We start from the raw sequence: 22,075 nt of genomic DNA, 5'->3' as shown, positions 1-22,075 counted from the left end.
GTGCGGCTTTTTACGTCAACAACCAGGCAGAAAAGGAACGTGGAGTCCCGCGACTGGTAATTAACTACAAACCCTTAAATAAGATTTTGGAATGGATTAGATATCCAATTCCAAATAAATCAGATTTAATGCAAAGAATTTCAAATGCAAAAATATTTTCAAAATTTGACATGAAATCAGGATTTTGGCAAATCCAGATTTCAGACAAAGACAAGTACAAAACGGCTTTTAATGTCCCTTGTGGACAATACGAATGGAACGTTATGCCATTTGGGCTAAAAAACGCTCCATCCGAATTTCAAAAGATTATGAATGATATTTTCAATCCTTTTCAAGACTTTTCAATTGTTTATATTGACGATGTTCTAATTTTTTCTCAAAACATCGATCAACACTTTAAGCATCTTCAAACATTTTTTACGACAGTCAAAAGAAACGGTTTAGTTGTGTCTAAACCCAAAATTAAACTTTTTCAAACAAAAATCCGTTTTCTGGGATTTGAAATTCATTTGGGTCTAATAAAACCCATTCAAAGGTCCATTGAGTTTGCCTCAAACTTTCCAGATCAAATTACAGATAAGACCCAACTACAAAGATTTTTGGGATGTCTCAATTATGTGTCTGATTTCCTTCAAAATATCAGACCCATCTGCAAGCCACTTTTTTAGAGACTCAAAAAGAATCCAAAGCCCTGGACTGAAGAACATACCAAAACAATCCAAAAAATCAAATCCCTTGTCAAGTCAATTCCGTGTTTATCGCTGATAAACCCAAGGGCTAGTTTAATAGTGGAGACCGACGCATCCGATATTGGATATGGAGGAATCCTAAAACAGTCCCTTGACAAGAAAGAATCCATTGTCCGTTTCCATTCTGGAATATGGAATTCTACTCAAAAAAATTACTCAACAGTAAAGAAAGAAATACTTTCAATAGTACTTTGTGTACAAAAATTTCAAAGTGATTTGATTAACAAAAGTTTTGTTATCAAAACCGACTCAAGGGCATCTAAATTTGTTTTAGAAAAAGATGTCAAGAATCTTGTGTCTAAACAAATTTTTGCTAGATGGCAAGCCATTTTATCTTGCTTCGACTTTCAGATTTTACCTATAAAAGGGATCGAAAACCCCTTGGCAGATTACCTCTCAAGAGAGTTCTTACTCTCAAAGAAAAATTCTCCCTAACCCATCTCCATCTCCCAGCAATGACCGGAAAGAAAGTGATAGAAAAAGGGAAGAAGCCCAATGCTTCTTCAAGCACACCTGCTCCAATGACATCCGATAGCTATGCAATGGATTCTGGCTTCACATTGGTGACCAGATCTAAAGCAAAGCTTTCTCAAAAACAGGCGGAGGTTATCACTCCGACGAGGCCTTCAGCCTCTTCAACACGGCCATCTGCCGTTACTCCATCGAGACCCACTGTCTCTTCCACTTCAAAGGGACCTTCTGTCCCCTCGACTTACTCGGACGCGGTTGTTCCCGTTCGTTTTTCTCCAGTTCCTGAAATCAAAACCTATTTTCAAAAATCTGTGTCTATACCAGAAGCTCTGGTAGAACCAGAATACGACGACCCGAAAATCGGCGAAGTCGTTAAGAAGGCCTATCCATCGGGATTCTTTTATATCCCAGAAGATCTTCATAAAACCAGAAGGTTTTATGAATTCATTCTAGTCGACACAAAGTCCGTCGAAATTACTCATATTCCGAGTCGCGATGATCCTTCGAAAATCGCGTATTCAAAATTAAAAATTTTTAAAGTCATGAATCCGACGTATTGGAATCAAGACCCATACACGGAAAAGACATTCTCAAAACCTTTTGTTCCTCATTCTTACTCATACAGAGACTATCAGATGACATGGTTCAATGTCATTTGGTATCAAAATTACGAGCATTCATGGTTCATTCAATTCTGCCAAAATGCTCATAAAATTCATTACCCATTTTGGTTCATCAAATTGTGGAAAATCTTTGGATCAGCCAAAGATATATTTCCAGTTCCAATCCAAGAATCGTTCCACTATTTTGTTCAAAACATATTCAAAATCCCATTTCCATTGACCATGCGCTTTTGCGTATATTTTCAAATTTCTTGGATTTTAACTTGGAATTTTCAAATTAAAGAGACCGAAGACCAAATAAAACAGGTCTTCAAAATTATCAAAATCAAATGGTGGGATAAATATACTTATACCCACGCAGACATCAAAGCGGTAAAGGTCTGGCTATCTGAGAATGGCCACCTTCAGGATTTAGGATTTATCCAAGAAGAAGACCTCTGAATTCCTTAATTCAAAGTCGAGGCTACTCGCCGCATTAGCCCAGACAACTTCGGAAGCTGATTTTCAAAAGCTTCTTCAAGAAGCCACATCAGTCGGTTCAACATCTTCTCCTTCTATTATAGAGGAAGAAGATGAAGACACGATCTATGATCTCAATGATCCATTTTTGGATTCACAACCACCTTTGTAGATATTATCATCTCAATGACTGAATAGTCGTTAAACTAATTAAAAAAAAAAAAAATTAAATCCGTGAATGGAATATGTTCCCTGACATATTCCATTCATGTAAATACGTACCTCTATGTAAAGATATGTAAAAATATGTATTGAAAGTTATTAATTAAGCTAGGATGATAGAGCTCATGTAAATCGTAAGGGCTCAAGTCATTAAGCAAGTAAATGGTGTTAAAGATTGAGTGCTCTAACCAACTGAGCTACTGAAAAGAGGGATAATTTGAACCAGGGAGTTACTCCTTTCCATGCAACTTTGTGCTCTAGGAATATTAGTATATATTGATAGCAATGCTCTTGTTGAGAGTTGAAGTCAAGACCTCTCGCTTACGAAACAAGTGCTCTAACCAACTGAGCTACAAGAGCCACTTAAAGAAGAGAATGTTCGAACGTTGAAACGACAAATAAACAAAAAAAAATTAATTACTACATCAAATTAGTGTTAAATGAACAAATTCCTAAACAACCAATACTTCAATGTTTTGATACCATCCTTACTTTATTATAAAAAAAAGTAGGAGCATACTCGAGTTGGGTAAAAAAATTCTTTGGACCAACTTTGAAATTTCAGGTTGGTTAACTTAGAGACCCAGTAGGTCGAATAAGGTTCTGATAACTTTATTATTATGTTTTGATATGTGTATGAACTATGATGATTGTTAGGATCGCACAACAAGGCACACACTCGATCAAGATGAACACAAAGAACAGGATAGAGAAAATGCAAGGAGAATATCGGCTAAAGGATTTGTAGTGATGTAAAGTAAGAGAGAATACATAGAATATAGAAAGTACATTTTTAAGGCTCTGCCGCCGGAGGGATATATAACTACATTTTCAAAGCTCTGCAGTAGGGATATATAACTATCTACCATATATAGCTTTACCGGATATAGTTTTTTACTATACATAGCTATTTACTATTTATGACAATTTACTTTATATGTCATTTAATATATATAGTTTGACTATGTATAACCGTTGACTAAGCTATAAATAAGCATGAGACTGATCTAGTCAACCAAGAATTTCATTCTCAAACGACCTTGAGTATCTTCACTGCACCATACCAATTGAAGCTTTGCACAACCTCAATATTCCAACATCAACACATTTTGTCAACATGTTCGCTGAATTTTTTGCACCCTCTATCTTCTTCGAACACATCATCATCTTTCACTAACCTGCAAGTGAAATGGTATCGCCTTCTGTGTTTTGTCTTTAAATGATAGCTAAATCCAATAAACTAAGAACACTCTGGCTATTAGTACGATTACTTGAACTATATGTAGAGACATAAGAGTGGATCAAGTTCAAGTATATAGTCAAAATGATCTATAGTATAAGGATAAGGCTGAGTACCTTATTCTGGGGACACTGTGGATGCGGCCCACTTTTGTATATGATATAAACAATGTGATCACTAAATTGTACATGTGGAGACATGTGAGTGGGGGCGTCCTATGCAATTTGTATTGCATAAGATCGGACCATGAAGAAAATCACTCTCACTTTATAATGTTGTTTACTGTTGATACTGATTTTCTTTTCATTCGATGACCTAGGTAACTCGATCTTAATCCTAAGCTAACCATGAACTCTTGTTTATTCGGAATTATCCTTAAATTTGCATGGGTGAGAGTGGCTCGAGTTCGCCGACTCGATAAGCCTCCCATTTCAGGGGTAAGACTGGGTGAATAGCTGGGGACATGGGGTGCAAGATGGAATTCGCTCTTACCCACTTTTAGGGATAGAAGAGAGGTAGTTCCCTTAAGTACTTACTCCAGGTCTTGAACAAGGGGCCCCACCCACTCATTGGCCTGAGAGGGATTCGATTTACTGGTTGGACCACAAACCAATTATTCATAAGAGGATCAGTGGGACATAAGGAACAAATAGTAACTTCTGGGGTAAAACAGCTGACTGGCCCAGCTCTAGTTACGAACAACCTGTGAAGGATCGACTTACTAGGCTATAGTGGTTATATCAAATGGACAGAAATATATCTATAGTGAGGGGAGTGCAACTACTAGGCTAACGAGTGTTGTTGATTAACAAGGTTAATGAGTTTAATCGGTTAATCTTGGATCGTTGGAGCCCATGATCTATAGGTCCATTAGGTCCCTCTACTAGCTCATATCGGACTAAACAATAGAACAGTGTGACGAGTGATTTCAAAGTGTTCAAATTCAAATTAGGGCATATGCGCTACATATATACGATATATTTAACCGCATTTTTGTTTTATTTACGAATTAAACAAAAAGAGAGAATTTGAGATATTTAAATAAGATTTAAATATTTTAGTCAAATATGTGTCCGAATTGATTGAGATTGGCTTTTGAGTTAATATTAAATATTAATTAAATAGTTTAATTAATCATTTAATATTACTCTAATTTGAAATTAATTATTCAAATTAATTGTTGAATTAAAATGAAGAAAGTCAAAATGTTGACTTCATTTAATGGAAAAATCAATGTTAGTGGACTTTTGAGGTGTCAAAATTTGGTGATCTCAAATTTGCATGAACATGCAAACATGACTCTATAAATAGAGTGATCATGGTACATGGAAGGTCTTCTTGGGGGAAAACCCTTGAGAAAAACCTCTCACAAACACTCTCTTCATATTGTGCCATAGACTTGAATTTGAAGTACTCTCAGCAACAACAGCCATGTTCATACACCCTTTGCAGTGGTGTATAAAGTTCTAGATTTTATGCCACGTGCTACCACCATAGCACCCTTCATAATCTTCCATGAACTCTTCCCTAACTCTGTTGCATAACCTATGCTGTCCAACTGACCAATAGAGATCAGGTTCTTCTTGAGACGAGGAATATATCTGACATCCTTTAATGTCTACTGATTTCCTGCTGGAGTTTTTTCTGTAGACATCCCCTGCTTCTTTAATCTCTAAATCTTTGTTGTCAGCAAGATACACCTCTCGAAATTTCTAGACTTGAAATTCCGGAACAACTCTTTATTTGGAGACGAATGAAAAGTTACACATGAATCCAAAATCCAGGATTCAATCGAATTGTCCACACTGAGGACTAGAGCATCCCCAATGTCTTATACTGAATTTATAGAACCATCATCATCTTCAAATTTGTGATTATGCTTTCTCTTTGGTCTTGTACAATCTGTCCGAAAGTGATCCTTTTCTCCACAATTCAAACACGTTATGTTTGGTCTATTTGGAGATTTTTCTCGGCTCTTTGATTTTGATCGCCCTTTGTTTGGACCCTTCGCTTTACTTCTTCCCTGTTGGTCAACACTGAGAGCACTACTAGTTGAATTTCTAATTTCTTGTTTGCGAATACTTTCGCTGAGAACTACATCTCGAATTTCATCAAACTTCAATTTATCAGACCCTCGGGAATTGCTGATTGCAGCAACAACAGTATCCCACGACTCGGGTAAAGATGACATCAAAATCAATGCTTTAATTTCATCCTCGAAATTAATTTCTACCGAACTTAGTTGACTTACGATCATATTGAATTCATTTATATTATCAACAACAGATCCATCTTTAGACATCTGTAGATTGAACAATTTTTGCATCAATTACACCTTGTTCATAGCCGACGATTTTTCGTACATATTCGACAGCGCCTTCAACAGATCTGACGTTGTCTTCTCCTTAATGATGTTGAATGCACGTTTCTGGATAGCGTCAACCGGATTAGCCCTAAGGCTTGTCGATCTTTGAGCTTCCACTACTCGATGGTCATGGTATCCGGCTTCACCCCCAACAGGGGTTTGTGAAGATCTTTCTGGTACAGATAATCTTCAATTTGCATCTTCCAGAAACCGAAATCGGATCCATCGAATCACTCAATTACAATCTTTGAACTTTTCATCTTCATAGATCGTGGTGAATTTCGCCTAGCTCTGATACCAGTTGTTAGGATCGCACAGCAACACACATACTCGATCTAGATGAACACAAATAACGGAATAAAAAAAATGCAAGGAAAATATTGGCTAAAGAATTTGAATGGAAGACTCCAAATATGTAAGCAAGAGAATACATAAAATATAGGAATTACATTTCAAAGCTCTAAATATATATATAGATATATATAGTTTAGCTTACTATATATAGCTTTACAGATATAACTATTATATATATAACTATCTACATATATAGCTTTACCGATATACACTATATTTATTTATGACAATTTACTTTATATGTCATTTACCATATATAACTTATGTATAACCATTGACTAACATATAAACAAGCCTCAGGCTCCATGACCTAACAATGATAAATTGGATCTCCAAATTATATTACTCCGTTTCACATTTGAATTTAATGTTTTTCAATCTCATTTAAAAAAAGAAATTAATGAAATATTATTTTGAAACCATTTCAAGGATCTATAACTAAAATAAAAATGTTAAAAATGTCATTACATAATTAAAACATATTCTAAAGTTTATGGTAGAATTTAAACCTAAAGATCAATGGTAGGATGTTCCACACCATAATTATTGAATAAAAAAAAAACATAAAAAAATAAAATCGCCATAAGGCATTTTCACATACAAATAACTCGTAAAGGATTGAGTTGCTTGTAATGATTATATCAATAGTTTGATCCAACATTATTTATAACCACCTATGCTCTTGTTGAGAGTTGAACTCAAGACCTCTCGCTTACGAAACAAGTGCTCTAACCAACTGAGCTACAAGAGCAACTTGAAAAAGAAGATGTATCGAACATTGAAACGACAAATAAACAAAAAGGCAACTAGGATTAAAATTGTATGTAAAACCATTTCTTATATTATTGAAGGAAACAATGTTCTCATTGAGCGTTGAACTCAATGACCTCCCGTGTACTAAACAAGTGCCCTAACCAACTGAGCTAACAAGAGCTACTTGAAAGTATAAACATACCAATTCTAGAATCTGGAAACGAATAAACACCTAAGCAACCATATCGTAGGATTTTGAAACCATGAAAACTTTAATAAGGAAAACATGAAAGAGAATGCTACAGTTTATATTGTATATAGAATTGGATCATAAAATACAAATCAAAGACAATATTATCGAAGTAAATTCTATCTTCATTACTTATTTTTAAGTTTATTTTATAATATTTTAACTTTTAAAAATATTTATTTGATATTTAGGCCTTTTAAAAAGTAAAAAGATAAAAATAATTAAACAAAAAACTTTAAAGTTCAACCTAAAATAAATATTTTGATAGTTTAGGCACCAAAATAAAAATAACGTGCTTTAAGAGCTACTTGAAAGTAAAAACGTGTCAACTCCAAATTTATCAAACGAGCGAACTCCCAAACCACCAATACCTTAAGGTTCTGATACCATGATAACTTTATTATGGAAAAAAGTTGGAGGGTACTCGGGTTGGGTTGGAAAAATCCTTTGGGCCAATCCTAAAATTTCAGGTTAGTTAGGTTGGAGACCTTGAGAATGTTTGTCTAATCCACCACGTGAAAGTATAAATAGGAAGATAGGTAAGGATAAAAAGACAAATATTTTGATATTTACCTATAATAAAATATCAAATATGATATATATGGTAAACTATAATTTAGTATTAAATATCCTGTTAACAGACCCATGTAACAACCGTACAAAAAATAATGATAATAATTAATAATTAAATAATAAAAATAATAATTTTCCCCCGAACTACTCTCTACTCCCCCTCCTCCCTCTCCCAACTATCTCTCCTCAACTAACTCGTCCTTCCTCTCCCAAGTGTTTGTCCTCAACAAACTCGTCAGTCAAAATTCAGAATCTAGGATGCATAGGTGGTTCCCCCAACAATTAAAAAAAAAAAAAAAAATACCAACAACAAGATCTACAAAATAGCACGAGATTTAATTGGAGAGACAAATCCGGGAGATTTCATTGGCCAGAGATCTTGCTTTGTTAGTACGATCTTACTTTATTATTTAGATCTTGCTTTGTTATTACGGTCAGTCATTGTTCGGATCTCCTTTTCATATATCCAATTGTATTACAAGAAATCAGATCGATTTCCTTCTCCTTTATCTAGTTATTCAATTTTAATTAGGATGTTAGGTTATAGAAATACAGAAGAAAAAAAAAAGAGAAGATAGGAAGTAAATACAGGGATAATGGAAGATTTTGTGGAAAAAAATTAGCAGGGTAGGTACAGAGATGAAAAGGAAAAGTTTAACAAAGAAAAGGAAGATTGGTAAAAAAACAGATGAAATACATGGAGGTAAAAAATGGGAGATATGGAATTGATTATAAATCTATTAAAATTGTCCAAAATAATTATGAACATAATTAAAATAAAAAGAGAAGAAACACGTAAAGAAAATATAGGGTAAATGTTAAAAGAGTTTTAAATGGATGGCATGAAAATGAAATTATAACCAACATAAATAAACATTTAAAACTTTATTCTTGCAAAGCATCTATTGTTCCCATGATGTTTAACACATGGGCTCATGTAAATTAGAGAAATAATTTTATAGAAGTTCGAACTTGAAACTAATGTCATGAACTCACATAGGTTGATTTGGATTTCAAAGGACAGAATCAAATTTTCATTAAGGATAAATTCGTGGTAACAACTTAAGGTAATTAGGTAAGTGACCTTACTATATAATAGGCTAAAAATTGTATGAATTATGATGATGTATGAATTGTGTCGTATGATAGTATGTGACGATGTATGAGTTATGACGATGTATGAGCTGTATCGTATGATGTCGTATACTAGTATATGATGATGTACGAGTGTAGGATGATGTATGAGTTATGATGCTTGATGATGTGCGTAGTATTTATCTATTTTGATGAATGCGTAATTGATACGCTTGATGCACTTTATGGCAATATGATGAGTATGATGATTGCGTGACGTTTACCTTAATATGATGATGTTTTTCTTATTGAGCATGTTATATGATGATGAGTGATATATTGCATCATGTCGTTAGATCAACATAGGACACAACCCTAAGAGCATGAAAATAATATTAATATAAATACCCACGAGTACGTGTTACCTAGAGTAACAAAGAGATGAGACTAGAGGGTTGTGTCAGAAGAGACATTATGATGGATTTAGAGGGACCTCATGCATATTGTATGGTCATAAGCATAGAGCTACTTCCCCTAGAGATGATGAGTGTGGACGCGCACAGTATGATGATGAGTGCGAATGTGCACAGATGAGGGTGTTCATGGGCGTATGACACTATGAGGTTCCGCTGACCTTCGGATGTCACATACAGATTAGCTTGACCAGAGGGTCTAGGGGGTGTGCGAGCGCCCTTGGGATTCACACTCGCACGTGTGAATCGTGTGTAGGAAAGTACTACACATCTAATTTGTCCGAGATTAGAGGCCACCCTTATGATGATTAGAGATAGGTCCCTAAATCATCATTGCATGTGTTTGCATGGCCCCCTTTAGTGGGGCCACTTACGGAGTATTTTTCGAAATACTCAGGCCGTGTGCCACATCATTTTTCAGGTAAAGGTACGGCGCATTTGTACAGAGGGCGGCGGCATCACGGGTGGAGACTGTGGCACGTGCATCATAGGGTAGACTCATATTTAAATTCCTAGTCTTAAGTTAGAATAGGTTGTTTTGCATTTCATTGTTTTAAATTATTTTGTATTTTTTTTTATTTTCTCTAAATTTCAGTATTTCGTATTTAAACACGTAAGACCATGGATGTGTTTTCCAGAGAAAAGTTGTTTTAAGCATTTTTCGAAGTTTACATTATAAATGATGTTCGTGTAAGAGTTATATTTTCGCATTATAGATGAGCATGAGACGTTAGTAATGACTCTAAGTATATGAAAATTTAGGGTCATTACACCCAGCAACCCGAATAAAGCTCTGATACCATGATAACTTTATTATGTTTTGATATGAACTACGTGATTCATGTGTTTCTTTTTTATGCTTGATTAGAAGGATGGATTGGATTCAGAAATTATATTATTATGTTTGTATGGAAAGTCACATTATAAATGGTTATTCAAGATTCAACCAAATTACATGCCCTTATGATGTTCATGAGAAGACCACATTTACATGCCCTTATGATGTTCATGTATTCATAATGTTAATTATGTAACGATGGAATCCAACGTCAAAACACGTGAGATATGCTGTTACTCCTTTCCATATAAGAAATGTGCATAAGAATATTAATATAAGGATAATATCGAGCCAAATAAGATAGTCAAATATTGACAAAATATATCTAAGGACATATGAATTGAAAGCAATGCTCTTGTTGAGAGTTGAACTCAAGACCTCTTGCTTACGAAACAAGTGCTCTAACCAACTGAGCTACAAGAGCAACTTGAAGAAGAGGATGTATCGAACGTTCAACGAAAAATAAACAAAAAAAATTAATTACTAAATAAATTTAATGTTATACCTTAGTTATGTACTTTATAAATGGTAAATAATGCTCTTGTTGAGAGTTGAACTCAAGACCTCCTGCTTACTAAACGGGTGCTCTAACCAACTGAGCTACAAGAGCCACTTGAAGAAGAGGATGTATCGAACGTTCAATGACAAAGAAACAAAAAAAATTAATTACTAAATAAAATAATGTTATACCTTAGTTAATAAACGGTAAATAATCCATTCATTAGATTTATAAACAAAAACAATGCTTTTGTTGAGAGTTGAACTCAAGACCTCCCACTTACTAAACAAGTGCTCTAACCAACTAAGCTACAAGAGCCACTTGAAGAAGAGGATGTATCGAACGTTGAACGACAAATAAACAAAAAAAATTAATTACTAAATAAAATTAATGTTATACCTTAGTTATGTACTTCATTAACGGTAAATAATCCATTTATTAGATTTATAAACTAAAACAATGCTCTTGTTGAGAGTTGAATGCAAGACCTCCCACTTACTAAACAGGTGCTCTAACCAACTGAGCTACAAAAGTCACTCGAAGAAGAGGATGTATCAAACGTTGAACGTACTTTATAAATGGTAAATAATGCTCTTGAAGTAAATTCTATTTTGATTATTGATTTCGAAGTTCATTTTTTATGGTATTAATATAACAAATGCGGAAGCAATTTGGATCTTAGGTACTCTAAGTACATCAATTATAGTAAATTAGCTAGCATGTTCAAAAGCATTAAAACTTAATGAGTTTGAATACTAACCTTTTGTCCCTCAAGTTTCTTTTTCTTCACGAACTGGTTTCGAACCACCACTAGTGTCTTCTTCACTATTCTCCAGCCTTAGAACAGGATTGTGGAATCCGGTGAGTGACTACACTTGGGAGGGATTTAGTATATATGAAGAGAGAGTTTATGAGAGGTTTTTCTCCAAGTTTTTTTCTAAGGAAGACCTTCCATGTACCATGATCACTCTATTGATAGAGTCATGTTTGCATGTTCATGCAAATTTGAGATCACCAAATTTTGACACTCAAAATTCCACTCAAACTTGTGGGGTTTATTTGTGAAGCATGCAAGTTTGGTTAAACCAAATTTTGACACCTCAAAATTCCACTAACTCAACACATGGATTTTTCCATTAAATGAAGTCATTTTGATTCAACAATTAATTTGAATAATTAATTTCAAATTAAAGTAATATTAAATGATTAATTAAACTATTTAATTAATATTTAATATTAATTCAAATGTCAATCCCAATCAATTCCGACACATATTTGATTAAGATATTTAAATCTTATTTAAATATCTCAGATTCTCTCTTTTTGTTTAATTCGTAAATAAAACAAAAATGCGGTTAAATATATCGTATACATGTAGCGCATATTCCCTAATTTGAATTCGAACACTTCGAACTCACTCGTCACACTGTTCTATGGTTTAGTCCGAGATGAGCTAGCAGAGGGACCTAATGGACCTATAGATCATGGGCTCCAACGATCCAAGATTAACCGGTTAAACTCATTAACCAACATTCGTTAACTACTAGGACACTCCACTATAGCCTAGTAGTTGCACTCCCCTCACTATAGATATATTTCTGTCCATTTGATATAATTATGATTAGTAAGTCGATCCTTCACAGGTTGTTCGTAACTAGAGCTGGGTCAATTTACCGTTTTACCCCTGAAGTTACTTCTTGTTCCTTATGTCTCACTGATTCTCTAATGAACAATTGGTTTGTGGTCCAACTAGTAAACCGAATCCCTCTCAGGCCAATGAGAGGGTGGGGCCCCTTGTTCAAGACCTGGAGTCAGTGCTTAAGGAAACTACCTCTCTTCTATCCCTAAAAGTGGGTAGGAGTGAATTCCATCTTGCACCCCACGTCCGCAGCCATTCACCCAGTCTTACCCCTGAAATGGGAGGCCTATTGAGTCGGCGAACTAGAGCCACTCTCACCCATGCAAATCTAAGGATAATTCCGAATAAACAGGAGTTCATGGTTAGCTCAGGATTAAAATCGAGTTACCTAAGTTATCGAATGAAAAAAAAAAAATCAGTCTCAATAGTAAACGACATTATAAAGTGAGAGTGATTTTCTTCATGGTCCGATCTTATGCAATACTCATTGCATAGGACACCCCCACTCACATGTCTCCACATGTACAATTTAGTGATCACATTGTTTATGTCATATACAAAAGTGGGCCGCATCCACAGTGTCCCTAGGATAAGGTACTCAGCCTTATCCCCATACTATAAATCATTTTGACTATATACTTGAACTTGATCCACTCTTATGTCTCTACATATAGTTCAAGTAATCATACTATAGTCAGAGTATTCTTAGTTTATTGGATTTAGATTAATAATCGTAAAGTTTATTTTATTCAATAACAATCTTTACTGAATAAACAACAATAATAACTTTATTGAAAATAGAATCTGTTTTTTTGTTTACAAACTATGAGTGTTTGGACATAAAACCCAACAATTTTATAGTCCTTATACTTAAAAAAAAGATAGTTATTTATTGTGATGTCCCACGTTGATTGGGGAGGAGAACAAAATATCCTTTATAAGGGTGGAAACCTTCTCGACGCGTTTTAAAGCCTTAAGGGGAAGCCCGAAAAGGAAAACCCAAAGATGACAATATTTACTAGCGGATTTATTATTTCAATTTAATAAATTAATGACATAACTTTTAAGGTTCTAATACCATGATAACTTTAATTTTGAGTGTACTCAGGTTGGGTCGAAAAAATCCTTTGGACCAACCTTAAATTTTACGTTGGTTAAGTTGGAGACATAACAGCTCGAATAAGGTTCTGAAACCACGATAACTTTATCATTTATGTTTTGATATTTGAATGAACTATGATGATGAATTAGACCTAAAAAAGAAAATTAATGAAATATTATTTTGAAACCACTTCAAGGATGAATAACTAAAATAATTTTTTTTTTAAATATCATTGTAAAATTTAAACCTAGAGATCAAGGATAGGAGGTTCCACACCATAATTATTTATTAAAAAAATAAAATCGCCCTAAGGCAATGAAAGAACTTATTCTTATTACAAGTTTCATAAGATTTAAAAAAGAAAGAATAATGATTTTTAAAATTTTTTTAAACTTTTTCGTCAAGAATCTATAGAAAGAGTTTGTATAAGATTGAATTAAGAAATATTTAATCTCTTTTTATAAATTCCTTAATTGAGAAGATTAATATTTCTCATGATGATCATATGTGACTCGATTTTAATCCTGAATGAGTTATGAACTCTTGCTTGCGAGTATTTATCCTTTCGTTTGCACGAGTGAGAATGACTCTTGTAGCTCATTCAATATGTTTGCCATTTTGAGAACTTGACCAAATACAAAGCTAGAAACATAATATCACGAGATGAGATTCATTCATTTTCATGTGAGGAAAGTAGATGAGTTGTTTTCTTAAGTACTAATTTCGGGACTTGAACAATGTGGTCCCACCCTCTCATAAAAAAATTGTACATCAGAGAATCAATGATACTTAAGGTGAAAGATGTAATTATAGGGGTAAAATGGACTTTTGCCCAAGCTGTAATTACGAACAACTCGTAAATGATTGAGTTGCTTGTAATGATCATATCAACGAACATAACTTGTCATACAGTATATAAGAGTGCAACTACAGGTCTATAGTGGAGACCTATAGTTAATGAATACAAATTGATTAATTAAAGAGTTTAATGAATTAGTTTTGTATGGGAGCTTATATCGATAAGTCTATAATGTCCTGTAACGGATCAGATAAATAGAAAAGAAAAAAAAAAATCTGCGGTCATTGACGAGACCGAAAACTTCGTTCTCATATGACCCATGAGCCTCGCCAAACTTCGGGGGTCACGACAATAACAGACCCCGACCCTCAGCCAAACCGCCTGCAAGGAAGAAAACAAAAAAACGTGAGAGTTTGAGGAAGAAACCGACGACGCCCCGGCAAAGTCAAACCATACGAAATCGACTTCAAAACCTCTGGTCTACACCACGAAAACAATCCCAAAGACCTTTACACACCAGGGATAGATTTCGACGTTGTTTACACGTCGTACACCGTCGGGGAAGGAAGACAGAACGTCGGGTTTTTGGACCCTCTTAGATCCGAGAGTGTTAGGCCCTTACGAACCAAACAAACACCATAAACGAGATTAGGGGGAGGAGGAGACTCAGAAACGAAGGAAAAAGGACGTCGGAATGATGTGACTGAGGAGAGGGAGAGAGTCACCGGAAAAAACTCTCTGGCAATCAGGTGAGGAAGACGAAGTTCGTCTTGATCTCCGACTCGTGATCCAAAACCTTCTCGGCCCAACAATTCAACCCTCGGCCCACCGAAACAAACCGCGGCCCAACAACAGAGTTTAGGCCAGCCCACTGCAATCAAAATCTTGCAGCCCATCACAACCAGAATTTGCGACCAGAGTTCGACCTTCTCGACAACCCGCGCCTCAACCCGAGGCCGCTGCACACGCATTACCCTCTAGTTTTGCCACATGGCACGTCCGCAGTGCGACATCCCTCGGCTAAGGTGACTTAATCAACTCAGCGGCGGCTTCTCGACTCCAGCGGCATATTCGGCTCGGAAAACCCATTTCCGACGCGTTTTGCACCATTTCGACCCTCCCTGACTTGATTTCGACCCATTTAAGGTAAAATAGATCATTTTAAGGCTGTATTTCACAAATTCAAGATGGAAATTGATTATGTTTGTGAAATACTAATGAATGTGTCAAATGATCCAATAGGAATCAACCACCAACAGAAGCGTAGGATGTATACGAGGAGCTAGGAGCTTACATTTATATTTCAGGGAGTACTTCGGCTAAGGTCTACCAAGTAAGTGGCTCACCCGTCGTATGTTACGCGTTGTATGTTGTATGTTGGCACGTGGCCGTGGATTCACACATGTCATTAAATTGTATGCTAGACTGTTATACTCGATTAAGTACGCATGTGATTGTTGCATAACCCCGAAAGGGGGTCACTTACTGAGTATTCTAGAAATACTCAAGCCTCGTGCTACCACATTTTCGGATAAAGGCAAGGCACCCATGTGAGACCATCGGCAGCATCACCCATCCCGAAATCGTGGCATATGCAAATGATAGTTGTTTTCCATTTGTAGTATAGGTTAGTATAGGTTGAATTTCATTTGCATTCATAGTATAGGTTAGTATAGGTTCGATTCCCGTTTGCATCATAAGTATAGGTTGAATTGTAATGGCATTAATAAATCATAGGTTAGTATAGAACATTTATTTCAGAGTTGTTTTTCCTTTCTTTCCCTTGTATTCGTTATTGATGAGGTAATAAAAGATGTTTTTCCTTTCTTTCCCTTGTATTCGTTATTGATGAGGTAATAAACAACAAACTTATGTTCGTTATTGATGAGGTAATAAAAGACAAACTTATGCCGCAGTTATGATAAGAGCCCATTTCGTAATTTTTTACATTACTTGTTTTTTTTTTTTTTTTCAAAAAACAATGTCTTCAGCTTTATATCCAAATGAAATTAAAAAAAAAAAAAACAATGTCTTCAGTTTGATGTCATTATGACGTAAAATTATATTTAAGAAGATATAGCCTATGCTCTTGTTGAGAGTTGAACTCAAGACCTCTCGCTTACGAAACAAGTGCTCTAACCAACTGAGCTACAAGAGCCACTTGAAAAAGAGGATGTATCGAACTTTGAAACAACAAATAAACAAATATGAAGATATGGCCTATGCTCATCGTACTCTGCTTATAAAACAAGTACTCTAACCAACTGAGCTACAAGAGCTACTTGTCAAAGAGGACGTATCGAACTTTGAAACAACAAATAAACAAATACTCGAACACTCTATAATGAAGATATGGCCTATGCTCTTATAGAGAGATGAACTCAAGACCTCTCTCTTACGAAACAAGTGCTCTAACAAACTGAGCTACAAGGGCCACTTATAGAAGAGGACGTAGCGAACTTTGAAACAACAAATAAACAAATACTCAAACACTCTGTAACCATGTTAACTTTGTGAGTGAAGGTAAGGAAAAAACAACTAGGATTAAAATTGTGTTTGTATAATGCAATGCTCTAAATTCAGAGTTGACCCTAAACCTCCCACTTACTAAAATCACCAAATGAAGAAACATCCAAGCAACCATATCTTAGGACTCTGATACCATGAAAACTTTAATAAGGAAAACGAAGAAGAGAATGCAAAAGACTGCTACGGTTTACATTCTACATAGAAATGGATCATAAAATACAAACCAAAGAGACATCTTTATACAGACGAGAACAATAAGCAAAATACTAATTTATCTTTACAAGATCAACCCAAATCAAATAAACCCTAACCTAATCCAATATTATCGAAGTAAATTCTATCTTGAAGTTTATTTGATAGTCCATGAACTTTTAAAAAATATTTATTTATTATTTTAATTTAAAAAAATTAATGACATAACTTCTATAACATTAAAAGTAGGAGGGTACTCGAGTTGGATAGAAAAAATTCTTTGGATAACTCTGAAATTTCAGGTTGGTTAGGTTGGAGACCCAACGACCCCAATAGGGTTCTCATTCCATGATAACTTTATTATTTATGTTTTGATATTTGAATAAACTATATGGTTCTTGGTAATGTTTAATTGGATCCTCGTATTATATTACATTATTTTACAAATTGTTACCATCATTTTTTCGTCTTTATTTTAATGAGAACGTCCACAAGTAATTATTATATCAACCTTAATTTAGAAAATCGTATAGATATTAAATATAGAATCAATTTTGGCCGTTATCATAAACTTTCAATTTCATCAAATTGAACGGGTAATTTTTTTTCCCCACCATATTTGCAAGGAGAAGAAAGTTGCATAATTCTATATCATCCGACATCATTGAAGTATCATTAATTCGAGCATAACTCAGTCGATAAAATACATAATATTATGTTAAAGATCAATGGTATGATGTTTCATCCCATAGTTATTGAATGAAAAAAAAAAAAGAAAAGCATAAACTCGTAGCAAGTCAATTCTTGTTTGACCTTTCAAAAGTGCGTTCAAATACCCCGCTTCATCAAAGAGTTAATTCTTTTTTTTGGACCCTTGGGTTGATCCGAGAGAACACTGATCTCACATTTTCTCTCAAGAATGAAACTTCCTCTACAGATAATTCTCTTGAAACTCTCCTTTCCTAATCCCTTTGGAATTTTCTTTCAAAAGGCTCGCACAAGCCTTGAACTTGTGTTCAAATCATAGCAATGAAGATCTTGTGGAATGTGAAGAACTTCTGCATTGTTGGAATACTTCAAGGAGTCTTGGAAGCTACAAAGGTAGAATTCTTGCTCTCATATTTATTGCTTTTATTTGATTATTAATAAAATCAAAACGGTTCTCAATGTTTCCGCTGTATGGATGAAGAGTTCATTCCCTTCATATAATTTATGGCCATAATTAGCGCGTTAAAATAAAATAAATTAAGGAAACACCGTAGCTCTAAATTATCATCCACCCAAATTTTATAACATGTAAGAATAAATGGAGTTTGATTCTATTAAACTTAGAAGTTATATCTATACATAGTAGGAGAATTCTCTATTATTAGAGTTGTGTCCTCTGATTTTGTAGTTTGTTGTCGTGGATCAAGAACTACGCATGTAATCTTCATTATACACATCTCCTATATATAAATATATGAGGTTGTGACCGATAGAGGTCATTGAGTAATTCAACTTAACATGGTATTAGAGCCAAGGTATATTCATTAACAATGTCTACCATACTTTCTTCTTCCTCCTCCTCCTCCTGCAATCTTGGTCTCCTCAATCTTGGTCTCCTCAACGCATCCGCTCTCTTGTTAGAGTGAAATGGTGCTCTATTTTCAATTGAATGCGCTGTGCTGTGGGAAAAGTCTTCCTGGGAATGTCAGTCAAAGCCTTGAAGGAGTTGTCTCCCCAATCTGACTCTGGAATCAAAACCCATCCACCATCTCCAACACGATCTCATCTACCATGGCGTTGACCTTTGCCCCAATCCCTCTCCACCACGCTGTCACAATCCGTCTCACCAAGAACAACTTCATCATATGTCACACACCCAGCTCCTCCCCTACCTACGGAGTACGAAGCTTATGGGCTACCTCAATGGCACAATTGCCGCACATGCCAGGCTGGTCCCTTCCTCAACCATTGTTGGTGATGACCTGATCTCTAATTCGGCCTATGATCGGTGGTATGATCAAGATCAACAAGTTCTTAGCGGCCTTCTCTCCTCCATGTCTGAGAAGATTCTTCGCGATGTGGTTGCCACTATTACGTCCTAGGAGGTGTGGGATACCCTACAGTGGATGTTTTCGTCATCAACTCGTGCTCGCATTGTTCAGATCTGTGTTGAGCTCGCCACATCCAAGAAACGCGATCTATCTGCTGCAGATTATTTTCGCAAGATCAAAGGGCTGGCCGCCGTCGGCTCTGCCTTGCGGGATGATGACGTGACCGAAAATCTCCTATCTGGTCTTGGCCCTGACTATGATCCCTTCGTCACCTCGATGACTACCGAGAGTGAAGCAGTCACGTTTGACGATGAGTTTGCACATCTAATGGCGTTTGAAGCTCCCCAACCACAACACCAAGCTAAACTTCAGTTAAATCCTAGATCTTCGGCCAATTATGTTGGTCATGGTGGTCAGAAGAATAACCGTGGACGTGAGGATCGTGGTTGTGGCCATTCTCGAGGTAGCGCACCCTCTCATCCTGCTGGTGATCTTTGTGACCCTTCTGCTCGTCCTTCCTACTAGATTTGCGGCAAAGTGCGGCATACAGTCATTCGTTGCTGGTATAGGATGGATGAGTTCTATCAAGATGAACCTCCTTCTGTTGCACTGGCAGCTACTTCTTCCTACAAGATTGATCCAAATTAGTACAGTGACACATGCGCCACTGATCATATCATCAGTGACCTGGATTGTTTCACTGTGCGTCAATGCTACTATGAAGGTGAAAAAGTTCAAATCGGCAATAGAGCAGGTTTGCGGATTTTGCATACTCATCATTCTTCAATTAATACTGTTGTTCGATCTCTTGCATTGCGTAATATTTTTCATGTGCCTAAAATTTCCAAACATCTTTCCATTCATAAATTTTCTCGTGATAATGACGTATTATTTGAATACCATCCTTGAAAATTTTCTATTAAGGATTGACGGTCGAGGAAAAGTCTTCTAGATTGGAGGTGTGAGTCTGGTCTCTATCTTATCAAGCCATCTAATGTCGATGATCTCAAGCATGCTTTAGTGAACAGATTTATTAGTCACGCCCAATGGCGTGCACGTCTTGGACATCCTTCATCTCAAGTAATAAAGTCAATTTTGCATCTTAATAATATTTAGTGTGCTAGTGAGTCCCCTTTGTGAGTTTATAATGTATGTCAGTTAGCAAAAAGTCACTAGTTACCATACACTAGTTCTTTTCATCGGTCTTCGTCACCTTTGGAACTGATTTTTTCTAATGTTTGAAATCATGCACCTTCATCGGTTGGGGGCTTTAAATATTATATAAGCTTCATTGATAATTTTAATAAATTTTCGTGGATCTATTTGATGCATAATCGTACAGAAGCTCCTCGTATACTTTTGCAGTTCCAAGCCCATGTTAAGTGCCTCCTAGATATTAAGATCAAGTGTGTCCAGTCTGATTGGGGTGAGGAATATCATAATAAAATTCATCACATTTTTTTGTTCCCTTGGAATTGCTCATCGTGTTTCGTGCCCTTACACGCATCAACAAAATGGGTCTGTTGAACGCAAGCACCGTCATATTGTTGAGTCTGGCCTAGCTTTTCTAACTTATGCTGATGTAACTATTAAATTTTGGGATCACGTGTTTCTTACAACCACATATCTCATCAATCGTTTTCCTACTCATGTCATCGATAACAAATGCTCCTTAGAGCGTCTTTTTTATACCCCACCAAATTACTCATTAAAATTTTTTGGGTGTGCTTGTTGGCATTCTCTTAGCCGTTATAACAAACAAAAGTTCTCTTTTCAATCCAAGGAATGTGTCTTCCTAGGCTACAGTTCTTTACATAAAGGGTATAAGTGACTTGACACTGATTCTGATCGTGTCTATATTTCTAGAGACGTCATATTTGATGAGAATGTTTTTCCGTTCAAGAGAGCCCAACTCAATTCTTCTCCAACCTTGCAACCGACACACAATGCCCCTGATTTGCGCACCTTGCATTTGCGTAACAACAAAACTAATTTGGAGCATGATCACATGCATATATTTGTGCCTACTAACTCTTTGGATGTAGAAAATTTGGTGCCCACATTAGCTTCGTGATTGCGATTGCAATCCTCCGCGTCGCTACCGCGCGAATCGACATCGGTTGTTTCGCCAATGATTGAGGCCTTAAATCCTCTGCCAGCAGATCCGATTCCTGCATCGCTTGGGCCCCACTCGAATTCTCTGGGCTCTGATCCTCGGGACCGGTCTCCTGGCTTGCCTCAGAGTGCACAACGCTCGATCGAGTCCTCAATCGTTGGTGGATCGACTGTTCAAGCACTGACTGCTCCCCTCACAACGGTTGGTACGGTTGTCCCCTCAGCTGTAGATCCTGTTGGAATAAACTTAAATGAAAAGGGTAGTTTTATTTTTTTTTGTTAATTGTAGTGAGCTTTGAAACTCAGTCGTTGAAAGAAAAGGCCAAAAGAAAAAATGAGAGGCCAATAACTTAAATAGGAATAGTGGGTTCGAAAATGATGGCATGGATAGCTAATTTTATCCTTTAGAAAACCTATAAATTAGTTTGTTTTCTACTATAAAAAGAAGAAACTAGAGCAAGCAGAGTTGTCTCATTTAAGTATAGTGTAATAGAAAAAGGGTTTTTCATAATTCCTTGTCTCCTTGTCTCTCCCCTCTTGACATCTCTCGTGAGTGTTATTTTAACAAATTAGTATTAGAGCGAGCTTTTATTTCAACAAATTGGTATCAGAGCCGATGATGAATATGATTGGACAAATGCGCTACCACAATTAACGAAGACGAACTACGAGAATTGGAACATCCAAATGAAAGCTCTTCTCAGTTCTCAAGACGCA

General features: G+C 35.9%; 6 non-coding genes across 6 annotated transcripts; 1 reads left to right on the top strand and 5 right to left on the bottom strand.

Moving 5' to 3' along the window:
- Positions 1–2,810: 2,810 nt before the first annotated feature.
- Positions 2,811–2,884, bottom strand: TRNAT-CGU (transfer RNA threonine (anticodon CGU)). The gene has a single exon. It is a non-coding gene; the product is annotated as a tRNA-Thr (tRNA).
- Positions 2,885–7,160: 4,276 nt separating this feature from the next.
- TRNAT-CGU (transfer RNA threonine (anticodon CGU)) lies at positions 7,161–7,234 on the bottom strand. The gene has a single exon. It is a non-coding gene; the product is annotated as a tRNA-Thr (tRNA).
- Positions 7,235–10,794: 3,560 nt separating this feature from the next.
- TRNAT-CGU (transfer RNA threonine (anticodon CGU)) lies at positions 10,795–10,868 on the bottom strand. Its single transcript has one exon. It is a non-coding gene; the product is annotated as a tRNA-Thr (tRNA).
- A 112-nt stretch (positions 10,869–10,980) lies between these two features.
- On the bottom strand, positions 10,981–11,054 carry TRNAT-AGU (transfer RNA threonine (anticodon AGU)). Its single transcript has one exon. It is a non-coding gene; the product is annotated as a tRNA-Thr (tRNA).
- A 5,513-nt stretch (positions 11,055–16,567) lies between these two features.
- Positions 16,568–16,641, bottom strand: TRNAT-CGU (transfer RNA threonine (anticodon CGU)). The gene has a single exon. It is a non-coding gene; the product is annotated as a tRNA-Thr (tRNA).
- A 2,803-nt stretch (positions 16,642–19,444) lies between these two features.
- On the top strand, positions 19,445–19,584 carry LOC111780758 (small nucleolar RNA Z247). Its single transcript, XR_002812902.2, has one exon. It is a non-coding gene; the product is annotated as a small nucleolar RNA Z247 (small nucleolar RNA).
- Positions 19,585–22,075: the final 2,491 nt, after the last annotated feature.

Source organism: Cucurbita pepo, chromosome 18 (assembly GCF_057944985.1).
Source record: "Cucurbita pepo subsp. pepo isolate OVF chromosome 18, ASM5794498v1, whole genome shotgun sequence".
Taxonomy (NCBI): domain Eukaryota; kingdom Viridiplantae; phylum Streptophyta; class Magnoliopsida; order Cucurbitales; family Cucurbitaceae; genus Cucurbita; species Cucurbita pepo.
This window is presented reverse-complemented; position numbering and strand designations above follow the sequence as displayed.